We start from the raw sequence: 14,195 nt of genomic DNA, 5'->3' as shown, positions 1-14,195 counted from the left end.
CACATGAGGAGTGACATTAATTTTATGTTGTTTACGTACTCTTGCCATAAGGTTAAGCAATTCCTACTATTAAGCTTGATGAAATTGCATTACCTTAATGAAATGCACTTTACTGATAAAGAAGAATGTCACTTTCACAAGTGGAAGCACTGTTAGCAAATTTTTACGAGAGAATTCCCAAAATCATATCTTAATTGCTTGGACAGCTGTGTAGTTTACATAACGAGCAAACAATGCCAAGGTTTTTTATTTCCTTTGTCAGCTATACTGGATGTTAGTATGCATGGTGGACCTTTTTGGGGCCTTTTATTACTTGATTGCAAATCATTCTTCATTGTTGCCCAAATTTATGGAAGGACATTGCTCCCTGAGGTGCCATTTCCTTTCAGGTCTGTAACTGAACATGACTGATGGCGCCAGAGTAACAGTTGCTTATTACTGCGTTCACTGAGCTGTGATTGCTCCAATACTTTATGTTGGCAGATGTGTTTCCCTAGGAACAGCATCTCCGAGACAGAGGTCATTGATCAAACCCCCTCTGGCTGTTCCATTATGTGCAAATTATTGCTAAAAGCAGAGAGGCTGCAAGGGAGGTGGTGTGTACTCATTGCAGATATAGCGGAGGGAAGTCCAAAAAAAAAAAAAAAGCAAGTGTAATGAAGGAGAAAAAAAATTCCACCTAAACGAGAACAATGTTTTTATAATGTGAATTAATGGGAAAAAGGGGGAAATTAAGTGACTTTGAGAGAGACACAATGGGAGAAGAGTCAGATTTTATTGTTCTGGGGTAACTCTAGAATTGGGCTTGCTGACAGCATCCTTGGCAGCTGTCCAAGGCTAGAAAGGGGCATGCGTGTGGGCTACACCCAGAGCACTGTTGTCCTAATAGGGTAGGGATGAAGTAGGTTAAGTGGCCTTTACACAGCACTCTCTTATGTCTATTTCTGGCCAAATGTTTAGGAAATGCTGGAGACACTCAGGGATCATATGCAGAGACCTCCCTTGTCCCCCAGCTTCTCAGGGAAGGGGTGGAGGTGATAATGAATTGACTGACTTTTGGGAAGCACTTAGATCTAGACTGTCCTTTGCTCAGGCTCGAAAGAGTGAGACCTCTTAGTTTTATGCTCAGCTGTAGCAGCGGTTCTTCTCAGCAGATTTCTGGGAAGGATAAATGCACCCCTCCCCCCTCCAAGTGGGGATCTGTCTTCTGCTGAATTCAGTGAGACCATGGGATGGCTCAGGTAGAGCGTGTGGACTGGACACACAGCAATACTCTAGTGGTGCTGGGCCTTCTGGGCCACAGACTGCTACCCCACTTCTCACACTGACTTGCTTTTTGATTGGTGTTGGCAAGACTCACCTTTCTAGGATTGCAATTCAGTTCTCTTTATCTGTAAGATCTTTCCTTATGATGAACTGGATTTTTCCTAGGGCTTAAGACATTCCCTTGACACATATTAGAGGCTTTAGGACAGTGTGTGCTAATTCATATAGCCTTTTAGGGTGCTGCTAGGGTCCACCTAAATATTATATTTGAGTGAGTGAAGTCGCTCAGTCGTGTCTGACTCCTTGTGACCCCATGGACTGTAGCCTACCAGGCTCCTCTGTCCATGGGATTTTCCAGGCAAGAGTCCTGGAGTGGGTTGCCATTCCCTTCTCCAGGGGATCTTCCCAACCCAGGGATCGAACCCAGGTCTCCCGCATTGCAGGCAGACACTTTACCATCTGAGCCACCAGGGAAGCCCAAATTATATTTACCCCCAAGCTAACTTGATGCCACTTCACCATAACCCCTGGGAAAAGATGAAGGTAGGTGTAGAAGCTCCTTTACTCATAAACACAATGGGTGCCAGTAGGCTAAGTAAGGCTTTAGGTTTGTAGTATTGGAGTGACCGCTGGTGTTCTCTGTGAGTGGCTGGCAGATCTGACATCCTCAGTGGTAGTTGTAGTCAGAGTGATGAAGGTACATGACTCTCATACATGTATAAAATAAATATATCTCAAAGACATTGTTTAACTCATTAATTAAATGAGGGAAAAAGATGTTACAATAAGTTTAAAGGAGAATCCAATGAACAGATGAATTTGTGGATTAGGAATATTGGAAATGAATTTGTAATTTCCAAACTGGTTTGGGTGGACTTTAATTTGCTTGTCTAATTTGCTTGTCTATGGGCAAGAATTCATTGCATTGCTATAAGTTTTTAAGTATTAGGCTTAATCTCTACAGAGTTATGAAGAATGTAGTTTAGACTAAGTCATAGCCATAATAATAAATATCATTTATCTAGTGCTGGTGTTCTGTTAAACTTTTTTAAACTCAATGTTCTAGCTCTAGGAACAAAGAGTGTTGGCTTAAAAAATTTTTTTTTTTAAATTTATTCTATTTATTTGGTTGCTCCAGGTCTTAGTTGTGGCACACAGGATCTTTAGTTGTGGCATGGAGATCTGGTTCCCCAACCAGGGATCAAACCTGGACCCCCTGCATTGGGAGTGCAGAGTCTCCCATTGCACCACCATGGAAGTTCTTAGTGTTGGCTCCTTGAGAAATATGTTTCTTTGTCATTCTCCTTTATCCAGATCCACCCACAGAATGACAGGAGGTTAAAGATAAAAAGTTTACTAGAGGAATATGTGAGGAACCAGAGATCAAATTGCCAACATTGCTGGATCATGGAAAAAGCAAGAGAGTTCCAGAAAACATCTATTTCTGCTTTATTGACTATGCCAAAGCCTTTGACTGTGTGGAGCACAATCAACTGTGGAAAATTCTGAAAGAGATGGGAATACCAGACCACCTGACCTCGAGAAACCTATATGCAGGTCAGGAAGCAACAGTTAGAACTGGGCATGGAACAACAGACTGGTTCCAAATAGGAAAAGGAGTACGTCAAGGCTGTATATTGTCACCCTGCTTATTTAACTTAGATGCAGAGTACATCATGAGAAACGCTGGGCTGGAAGAAGCACAAGCTGGAATCAAGATTGCCGGGAGAAATATCAATAACCTCAGATATGCAGATGACACCACTGTTATGGCAGAAAGTGAAGAGGAACTAAAAAGGCTCTTGATGAAAGTGAAAGAGGAGAGTGAAAAAGTTGGCTTAAAGCTCAACATTCAGAAAACGAAGATCATAGTATCTGGTCCCATCACTTCATGGCAAATAGATGGGGAAACAGTGGAAACAGTGTCAGACTTTATTTTTTTGGGTTGCAAAATCACCGCAGATGGTGATTGCAGCCATATAATTAAAAGATGCTTACTCCTTGGAAGGAAAGTTATGACCAACCTAGATAGCATATTAAAAAGCAGAGACATTACTTTACCAACAAAGGTCCATCTAGTCAAGGCTATGGTTTTTCCAGTAGTCATGTATGGATGTGAGAGTTGGACTGTGAAGAAAGCTGAGCACCGAAGTATTGATGCTTTTGAACTGTGGTGCTGAAGAAGACTCTTGAGAGTCCCTTGGACTGCAAGGAAATCCAACCAGTCTATTCTAAAGGAGATTGGTCCTGGGTGTTCTTTGGAAGGAATGATGCTAAAGCTGAACTCCAGTACTTTGGCCACCTCATGCAAAGAGTTGATTCATTGGAAAAGACTGATGCTGGGAGGGGTTGGGGGCAGGAGGAGAAGGGGATGACAGAGGATGAGATGGCTGGATGGCATCACCGACTCGATGGATGTGAGTTTGGGTGAACTCTGGGAGCTGGTAATGGACAGGGAGGCCTGGCGTGTGTGATTCATGGGGTTGCAAAGAGTTGGACAGGACTAAGTAGGTAATTTTAAATGATAAATCTTACAGAGGAAGTACAAAGTAAGGGGAAAAAGAAATGTTTCAGTTTTAACCCTTATCAGTATTTTTCTTCAGTTTCCTCAAATGATTAGAGCATGAGGATAAGTAGAATACATGACTGGAAAACAGGCTGGGGCCATATTGTAGAAGTCCTCGAATGCCAGAATGGAGAGTTTGTCATTAACTAAGATCACAATGGGGTGCCATTGACTGTTTTGAGTAGGAGAAGCTGTATTCTTAAATCTATGCCTTCAAAAGATTAGTTCAATAGAAGTATCTGGGTTGTCTCAGAGAAGGAAGAGATGAGAGGGGAGGCAATTTAGCTATTTCAGGAGTTTCAATGTGTGATACCAAGAGTTTAAACTAAAATATAAGGTGAGTCATCACAAATGTGACTTCAGATAGAGAAAGAAAGTTTGGAAGATGCTGGCTATTAGACAAAGCCTGGATATGGAAGCAAAAGATGATATATGGCTTGACAACTACTTTGAGGTTTAACTCTGTGTGATATAAAGGATGATAAAGAATATTAACAAAAAATTGAAAATTCTGGGAAAAGTGGTAGATGGGGGAAAGAAGATGCATTCAAATTAGCAACTTCTCACTTTGAGATCTAAATGCAATGTTCAAATGAAGATGTCTTGGAGATGAGTGAAAATGTTAGCAGAGAGATAGTCCCTGGAGAAAAGGGTTTATATAGAGAAAGCTCCTGGCTGAGGATAGTCATGAAACTGCCTACACCTGAGGAAGCAGGAGGATAAAGCAGAGCTAAAAAATGGGACAGAGATTGATCAGAGAGGTAGGAGGAGGGCCAGTTTCAGCAGATATAAGAGAGAAATTTCAGTGAGGCTAGGGTTAGCAGTGTCAAAGGTTTCAGAGAAAAGATGGAGGGTAGGCACTGAGATGTGGCCTCTGAGAAGAGAAGGCTGGTCCTAAATGGTAAGAGGTAAGTGGGAAGCCAGAAGGGGGAATGGAATTAGAGTACTTGTTCAATAAATTGTGATTAAAAAGATAAGAGACATGAAATGATCATCTCATTCTAGTCAGAGCAGAGGGAAGTATTTTAAGATGTGGGAAAAATTTAGCATGATGCTTAACTTAGTTGAAGGAACTTGGAGGGAGAGAGATTGAAAATGCAAAACAGAGGGAGAAAAATTCTGGAGCAAAGCAGGAAGAGATGGAATCAAGCAAAATAGAGAAATATTTTGAGGTCAATAATCCATTGATTGGTCTTGGTAAGGCTGAAATTGGGGGATCCTGGATAGCGTTGGAGGTGGGAGTTTAGACACCATGCTCAAGAAATATGAGAAAGATCCAACAGGGCACAAAAGGACAACTTGTTTCAGGTTAATAAAGTTGTCTTTCAAGAAGTATCTTTCATGGATGCTTGGCAGGGGGTAATGGGGCTATATTGAGGAAAGCAAAGAGTTGGAGTATTTTTGAAAGTAAGGTGGTAGAGTATTAGTGATCATGACTGCCATTGGGTCCAGGACAGTTAGAGAGTCAATGAGTCCAGAAAAAGGTCCTTGGACATCCAAGAGGCATGACAGAGTTCAAGGATCTAGAGATCATAATGATCATAAAAAACAGTCACTGGAAGTGTGGAATTTAGAAAAAATGGAAAGAGATGAGTTATGGTCAGAGGAAAGGAATGTGTAAGTGGAGACCTTGGAGGAGAGCAATGTCTAGGGGTAATGGTGAATGAGATCTGGCCACATAGCAGGTGATTTGTTTATGGGCAGTGGACCCCGTGCATGGGGCTGAGAGGAGGGAGGGCCTTTGAGGCTTTTGCATCCTCAAATGCACATCTTGCATCCAAGATCCACCATCATGTGCAAGGGCAATGGCAAAGGTCTGAGGCTGGTACTCTGACTTGGGTGCTTGAAAAGGAAGAGGACGGCTAATTGGATGGGAGATCCATGAAGGACAAGAGGTTGTTGTGTGAAGGTACAGGGCTTGGAAGGTACAGGCCTTCCCTATGTTGGGTTTATGAGAAGAATGTGGAGGCTTAGTTGAAGAGAGTTTTGGAGGCCAAGGACAATTTTTCTTTAAAAGGATCTCCCTGAGATTAAAGAAAAATACAAGTGGACCAATGTAAATTTAAAAAGTTAAAGTACAAATAATGCATTCCTATTTTAAAGATGTATTTGCTCTAGAAATATTAAGAACAATAGGTTTGTTTTGTAGAGGATGCGTGTGTGCGCATGTGGACACGCCTCTCTGTGTGCACATGTTAAAGCAAAGATACAGATGCAGAAGGTGGGCAGGTTATAGTAGTAAGTTCTGTTATGAGACCACGACCAGATATTTTCCCCTAATTTTCTTGCTAGTCTTGGGCCATTTCACTGCTAATCTACACATCCATCAAACAAACAGGAAGGGGAAATGGAGAGTTGAATTACAAATCTGTCAATTTTGTTATTCTTGGCAGTTCAGGTTCAGGTTTTGGTGGGGGCAGAGTTTGAAACAAATGACAAAAATTACATTTCCTGATTGTGGGAACATGGTTATGGATAATGAGTCCACTACTTGAAATGCCATGCAGAGGTCAGATTTATGGTTTCTCTGGGTGTTGTATCAACTTCAAATATATATATTTTTGATGCAATCCAGTCACCAAACTTGCTTTTCCTTAAGATTTTTAGGCTTTTTATGCTATCAGGTGGAAAGCAATAACAAAAACCATAGAGTACCTGGGGAAATATAATAGAGTGGGTAAGAAATTCACAGGTCACAGACTCAGATGTACAGAAACCAAAAATGTAGCTTTCATTTCATACCCCTTTTTCACTTAAAACAGAAAATGTAGTTACCCTGATTGCAGATAAACTCAGCCAACTTTATTTTTCAGGAATTTCAACATAAACATGGTCAAAAACTAGGATTCTTACCCTCTTGGTCATTCTCCCCAGTGTAGCAACTAAGATTCCAAGGGCTTTTGGGCTTCATGGTAGGGGCAGGGCAAGGTGCCCATGGTTGTCTTCTGCACCCGCAAAGATGTGCCTCATCTTGGTCATTTGCTCATTGTCCTCTGTCACTGACTGGTATCCTCTGTGATCACTCATCTGCCAAGGACTCTGGCTAACATGTCAGGCCATCTGTTTCCTTTTTGAACCACTCATGAAGGCTGGCTGGTCTACAACCCATTTCTCAGCCATATATGAGCCCCACATGTGGGGTTCTAAAGACTCTCTTGTTCTCTTTTATTTTTTAAAATACAGTGAACAATTTAATGTATCAATCTATAAGCAGAGAAAGGGAATTTAGGGCCTTCAATGTATTTTCCTATACAAGACCAACAATTGAAACATGATTCTAATTCTTTATAGTAATGCCTCCTAAGGCTTGCTGTTGGTGATGACCGTATAAGATATGCTGCAAAAACAATCACGTGTTAGAAAGAGTGATGCTTAGTAGTGTTTGCATTAGTTCTACTTTGAGAAACGATGTGACCTTTTTTTTTAAAATATAATGAGTCTTCAAATTAAAGAAATAAGTAACCAGTTTCTACCTTTCTGTAAAGAATTCTGTATTTCATACTACACACATCAATCAGTGCAAAATTTAAAAAACAGTTACTTATTTTTTTCTGGTGGAAAAAGTAATCAAATTCTTTGCAAAAATGTACATTTAATCTCAACATTCAGAGATGAACACTTGTTTTTGCATACTTTTTATTTCTAGGCATGCAATTATACAGGCACATATTCATATTTTCAAAAAAGCATTACATTTTACAACTGCTGCAGAATTTGAAAGGTGAAGTTATCTAGTTTTTAGGCTGCAATATCCAATGTCATGACACTAACACATCTGATAAGTCTGAGAACTTGTGAGGTTGGTGGTCTACAAAAAGTTTTCCGTGAATTAGTCTGCATGGAGAAAGTAGAAGGGAAAATGAGGTTTTAGAGATTTTCTGATGTTCTGTTCACACTAGCTGGATTGTCTGAGTCTTTATGGGTTGCCCTCATCTGCCTGCCTGTACGCCTTACTTAGCCTTTGACACTCTGCGGCTCTTACACCATGATTATACGAGGTTTCTGTCTAAGGCCTGTAGCTCTCCTTCAACTCTGTGCTGAGACAGGAGGCACAGGCACCCTCTGACCTGGTGACCCCCTGAACACATGTAAAGTCTTCACTAACTTTAACCCACTGACTTCACTCAGGATCTTGACTTTTAAGGTGGGACAAGGTATGTTTTCTCAAGGACTCCAATATGCCCTCTTTCTTTCATTCCTCCTCCCCCATTTTATCAATTCCATTTCCTTTTGTCAGAGATCTTGCTTTTACACCATCAAGTCTTCTTCCCAAATCTATTATTCTACGTTCTACAGTCATATTAATTTCAAGGATTTAGGGACTCACATAATCTTTTCATATAATGCTTAGTTTCAGAAAACCACATGTCCATTGACTTTCAATGTTTATTTATTTTTTTATGACTTTTAAAATCATTTCAGAAACAAAGTGGAATTCTTTGTTATTTATAGGTTCTTTTGCTAGGAAATTGGCACGTAAAAGGTGAGCCATGGATAGGCAAGAAAAAACTTTCCTTCCCTCTTGGTTATAGGCTCAAAGTCTAGATATGATAGTTATTCCAGTTTTAAGGTGCCCTCTGACAAGGGGGACTGTAAAATTTGTCTTTCAAACCAGGCCAACTCTGAGTGTTAAAGAGAAGCTATTAATAATTATGCCAACAAAATATGCGTATACCAAGAATTATCCCAAGAAAAATGGGGTGTGAGATTAATTTACCTTTGATCCATGGATGCAGGCTAGTATTTAGTCAGAGATGCAGAGGTCTACAACTTCTCAGGTGAGGCAGTGGGAAAGAATCGTGTGTCAATGACATGGCATCATAAGTGAAAGATAACAAAATAAATTGAGATAACTTAATCTCACAAACTAGATTATCTTTCTGTATGTTCTTTTTTCTTCAGAAATTTTATTGAAGCTGAGTTTAAGAATTTAAGTCTGACATCAGCTTTTGAGGTGTGTGTGTGTGTGATATGGCATAGATTTCAACTGTGAATAGTGCCTCCTAGGGCTGGCATGGAGAGGTGACAAGGGACATTAGCAAGAAGGAGGAAAATATTGAAAGAGTTGGAAATGATGTTCTCCCTCCATTACCAACCAGAAAAAACTTGGGTTTGATTGGATTAAGGAAGCATGTCTTGACATTTAGTTTCTGAGCAATGATTATTTCTTCCTGCTTCCTTTTGTTTTTTTTTTGTTTTGTTTTTTATTTTTTATTTTTATTTTTTTAATTTTATTTTATTTTTAAACTTTACATAATTGTATTAGTTTTGCCAAATATCAAAATGAATCCGCCACAGGTATTAATTCTGTAGTGAGATAACTGGAGTCTAGGTGGGGCTGAGAAGGCTAGGGTCATTTTATGTTGCTTAAAATTTATATCAAACACAATGTTTGTCTTGCTTGGTGTTTAGTTTTAAAATTAATTTTGCAAATATAAATGCTGGTATGTTTCTCATATATATATATATATATATATATATATATATTTTTTTTTTTTTTTTTTTTTTTTTTTTTTCCGATGTCTATTGAGAAACCAGGAAACATAGCAACTCTGGGCCAGCAAATCCAAGAAGCAAACATTGGCTGGAGCCATATCTGAAGGCTTCTAAAATGTGGCATTCTCTCTGCAGTTCACCATGGGCCAACTCCTTACTGCTTTATCCAGACCATTTTATTGATTTATGTTGGCTATTGTCTACTACAGAATTTCGATTTTGTGATTCCTATATTTTATCATGCTATATGTTAGAAGTTTCCAAAATAGGAACTAAATATAGCAGATGTATCAGGGCTAATGCATTTCTAAGAAATTCTAGCTGTCATTATTTAGATCAGGTTGTTAAATAACCATTTTTAATATTTTGAGATATTGTAACATACAGTGAAATGCACAGATACTAATTGCAGTAAGCAATAAATTTTGACAAATGAGTATTTCCTGCATTATTGATACACAAAGATGTTGAACATTCCCATTATTCTAGAAAATTCCCTTTTATCCATTGCAGTCAAAGCTTGCTCTGTCTACCCATAGGTCACAGTCAAAGGTTCTGTTGCCATAGATTAACTTTGCCTATTTTAGGACTTTATATAAATTGAATCTTATAGTACTTTTGTGTTATAGAACTTTAGAATCTTATAGAACTTTTGTGTTCAACTTCTTTCTTTTAGTAAAATGCTTTTCAGATTCAAGCATGTGTTTGAAGAAGCAATTGCTTGTTCTTTTACATTGCTGAGTAGTTTTCCATTGTATAAATATATTGTCATTTGCATCTGGGTTGATTTCTACTTTTTAGGTGTTTTGAATGAAGCAGGTGGAATATTTTTGTGTCTTTTTGTGAATATATATTTTAATTTCACTAAGGTGGTCACCCGAGAGTGAAGTGTTTCAGTGATAGGGTAAATGAAAGTACAACTTTATCAGAAACTTCTTACATTTCCAGATCAGTTGTACAATTTTGCACTCCTGACAGCAGTGGATGAAAATTTCAGTTGTTTCACATCCTCGACGGTAGTTAATATTGGTAATCTTTTTAATTTTATCTATTCTAGTCAGTATGGTAGGATCATGTTGTTTTAATTTACATTTCCCTGATAACTAATGATACTAAGCATTTTTCATGTACTTATTTGCTATTCATATATCTTCCTTTGAGTAGCGTGTAAGTCTTTTGTCCATTTTTATTGTATTTAACACCCTTAATTTTTAAATATATTTTATATATAAATAATTTTTTATTTATATATTTGTATACTTTTTTATATATTCTGTATACAAATCTGTTGCTACATATAGTCATATATGTATGTCTACATATATATATGTATACACATTGTCTCATAGTATTAAATATTTAATTTTACAAGAGTCTATCTTAGACATTGTAAAAGAACCACGTGTAGAAGGAATTTGTAAATAATGTCAGTCTTAAAGTACATGAAGTGACAACAACATGGCCACAAATTGTCTAGACTCGAGGAAATGGGCCCAACCACCTTTTGCTCTGATGAGCATAAAGCTTGGAATCTGTCCCTAAAAAACAAGATGAATCATAGTACAGGCTTATATTTTCTGTGTCTCTGTTTGTATGCATTTTCTTTTTCAGAGAGGGAACTTCTAAGGTTTTGCCACTAAATAAAAGGAACAAGTTCAATTACACAGCTGTGTGATAGTACCTGCTCCTGGGGGCAGGCTGCTCTCCTCTGAGAGCCTTCGATCACCTTCCTGCCACAGACAACTACAATTTACCTGAAGTGGTGTCAGCAGGACTCTTCACCCTGTGCCAGATAATAGCTTTTCCTTTTAGTGTTAAAAGATCATATCGTTCTGTGGTTCTTAGGAGGGAGAAGCTGGCCTGAGGAGGCATGCCCCAGGTTCTGCTTTGATGAGTGAGAAAAAAGCATGAACTAGGTTGGTTTGAAACGATAATTGGAGAGCAGGCCTCAGAGTCTAGTAGCCCATGTCTTTTATGGGAATTCAGATTGCTGCTCAATCCATTATGGTGTCATGTTCTTGCTCAAAACCTTCAGTGGTTCCGGATGTCCTAGAACATGGAGTTCAAAGTCCTTTAACATTAAGTACAAGCTGACTTCATTAGCCTCATCAACTACAGATACCACCTCTAGACTAAATGCCACAGTCATCAGTGCTGCCTACCAAGTATTTCTCTCTCTCCTGTTTTTGAACACAGGGTAGTTAAATGTGATCGTGTGACTTGCCTTGTTGGATAAAATGTGAGTGGGAGTGGCATCTATCACTTCACCAGGTCCCTTTTCCAACTGTGTGTTAATTGTGGATTCTGATTGTGGCAGTGCAGTGTGGGACATGGTATTTTCCTGTTCTCCTATGAGAGTGTTTAAGTGTGTGTTCACAAAGGTGAGTAGAGAGATCAGGGGTTTGGGGTTAAGTCAGGCAGATAACAGAGTAAAGTCTGCACTCCATTACTCCTGTCTCCTGCCTCACCTCTTTGGTTATTGAATTGCACATCTGTAAAATGGGATAATTATATTTCATTTGCGTTTGGGCTGCTATAACAAAAATATCATGGGGCTTCCCAGGTGGCACTAGTGGTAAAGAACTTGCCTGCCAATGCAGGAGACTTAAGAGACATAGTTTCAGTTTTTGAGTCAGGAAGATCCCCTGGAGGAGGAAATGGCAACCCGCTCCAGTATTCTTGCCTGGAGAATCCCATGGACAGAGGAGCCTAGTGGGCTACAGTCCGTTGGGTTGCAAAGAGTTGGGCGTGACTGAAGCGACTTAGCATGCACGGAAAAATACCACATACTGGGTAGTTTGAACAACAAACACTTATTATAGTTCTGGAGACTGGGAAGTTCAAAATCATGGTTCTGGCAGATTTAGTGTCTATTAAGTGGTGGCTTCCTGGTTTATAGACAGTCATCTTCTTGCTGTGTCCTCATGTGGAAGAAAAGAACAAGGGAACTGTCTGAGGTCTCTTTCATAAAGGCATAAAAGCACTCCATTCAGAAGTACTCCACCCTCCTGACCCAATACCATCACACTGGGGGTCAAGCTACCAACAGGAATTTTGAGGGGGATACTTTCAGTTCATACACCTTGAAAACATTAGAAACAATGTTGAGAAATGCTGAGAGAGTAGTTTATGTTACACACCTGCTTTGCCAAGCAAATCAAACAGATTAAGTTGAGTTTGTAAAATGAACAGTAGGTGAGGCAAGCTGAGAAAGTTTGCATTTTTATTTTAGATTAGGTTGTTTAGTCATGATAAGAATACTTATCAAGTATATTTTCATTTTAAAGTTTAAAACAAACCTATTTTTTGTAAGGAGAATCCAATATAGCATTTTATTTATCAAAAACAAAAGTAAACAATCTAGTTAGCATCTAGGACCTGGGCATTAGTTATTCTGTCTCGTTTATATTTAGTTACCGATTTATTGAACCCAAATATGATTGTTAGGAAATAAAAGATTAGAAGGCCACAGTAAGTAATGCCCAAGTTTTAGATACTTGCTAAATTGTCCCCTGGTGACTGGATTTAAACCACCTCCCCAGATCTCTAGGTTATGGTGGAAAAGGCACGTTTTGACTTAGAGCACTTACAACTAACTGTCTTATCTTCACAGTTTTATTAATAAAGATGATTCCTTTTGCAGATATTAGAAACTTCAGTGTTTTTGGAAGTGAAGCAAACTTGTTCTATTTTCCTAATGTCAGTAAGCAAAATAAGATATGAAGAATTACTGTGAATTTTTAGACCTTTGCAATGTAAAATATAATTATTTTATTATCAACATTAATTATCATGCAGCTCAATGACTTGGCTCTCTTTTAGTGGTTTACAGATTTCAGATTGTCAGGGAAATTACATATAATTTGTTTTCCAAATTACATTATTAGACAGCAGCATGGCTTGTGCACTCAAAATTTAACTTGGAAAAGCATTTAATAATTAAAATGCCAAGTGTTGGGAAAAGGGAAAACATCTCCCCACACTTTTAAATTATGTTTGTTGGAAAAGCCAAATTTAAAAAGTTTGAGCCTAGTAAGGATATAATGAAGATATACTGGGACATCTCCTTCCTGGAGGTGTCATGGCTGAGGATTCTTTCAGAAGTTTGACTCAATGTAAATCATGTATTTTTAATATAAAATTTTATCTTTATAATATAGAATATATCCTGAAATCTGATATCATCATATATTTGTCCAGATATTTATAAAAACTGCTGACCTTTCTTAAAAAGGAGGGTTAATTGTGATCCTTTCACCCAATTCAGTTGGAGAATTGGAGGCCCACACAGAAAATTGTCTTGCTTTACCTTGGACAATGGCCAAGGAAATATTAAACACCACATCTTTTATATATGTTCCTGGCCTGTGTCTCTTTCAGCTGAACCAAACCCAGTGGTACCCTAGGCTGACACATTTCTGTAGTGCCAGAGTTACAGAAATGAATAAAACAAGGTTGTATTCAGGCATCAATTGAGTAGCTTGTTTACATAATCTACATGTTCTGTCCTAACTGTAGATTGCATAATTTCTAGTGGAAGATTTCTAGGATGAACACTACACAGATAAGGCAATTTCCATCTTTTCCAGGAAACCAAACAAAATCAATCAACAAAGAGACATAAAAACAAAAACACAAATGCCATTTTCTGAGAAACTGGAAAAGAGAATATGAAATAATTTGTTAAAGGTGCCAAAATAAGTTTAATTTCACACAAGAGACACTGGGCATGAGGAAGAGAAGGAGGGGAAAGAGATGTTAGAAATAGAGATAGATAGGGATGAGAAAGAGAACACACCCTGGAGAAGCAATTAGGTTCAGAGGAGGGGAAGAGGGTCTGTTACAAACAAAATCCCACAGGCCAGTT

At 38.5% G+C, this 14,195-nt stretch overlaps 1 long non-coding RNA gene across 1 annotated transcript; it reads right to left on the bottom strand.

The window, feature by feature from the left end:
* Positions 1 to 7,451: 7,451 nt before the first annotated feature.
* LOC129651600 (uncharacterized) lies at positions 7,452 to 8,646 on the bottom strand. The gene is made up of 2 exons (XR_008714237.1): positions 8,550 to 8,646; positions 7,452 to 7,666 (listed from the first exon to the last, which is right to left on the bottom strand). It is a non-coding gene; the product is annotated as an uncharacterized LOC129651600 (long non-coding RNA).
* Between the last annotated feature and the right edge of the window lie 5,549 nt (positions 8,647 to 14,195).

The sequence above is a fragment of the Bubalus kerabau genome, chromosome 4 (assembly GCF_029407905.1).
Source record: "Bubalus kerabau isolate K-KA32 ecotype Philippines breed swamp buffalo chromosome 4, PCC_UOA_SB_1v2, whole genome shotgun sequence".
NCBI lineage: Eukaryota > Metazoa > Chordata > Mammalia > Artiodactyla > Bovidae > Bubalus > Bubalus kerabau.
The sequence above is the reverse complement of the archived record's forward strand: the minus strand, read 5'-3'. Positions and strand labels throughout refer to the sequence as shown.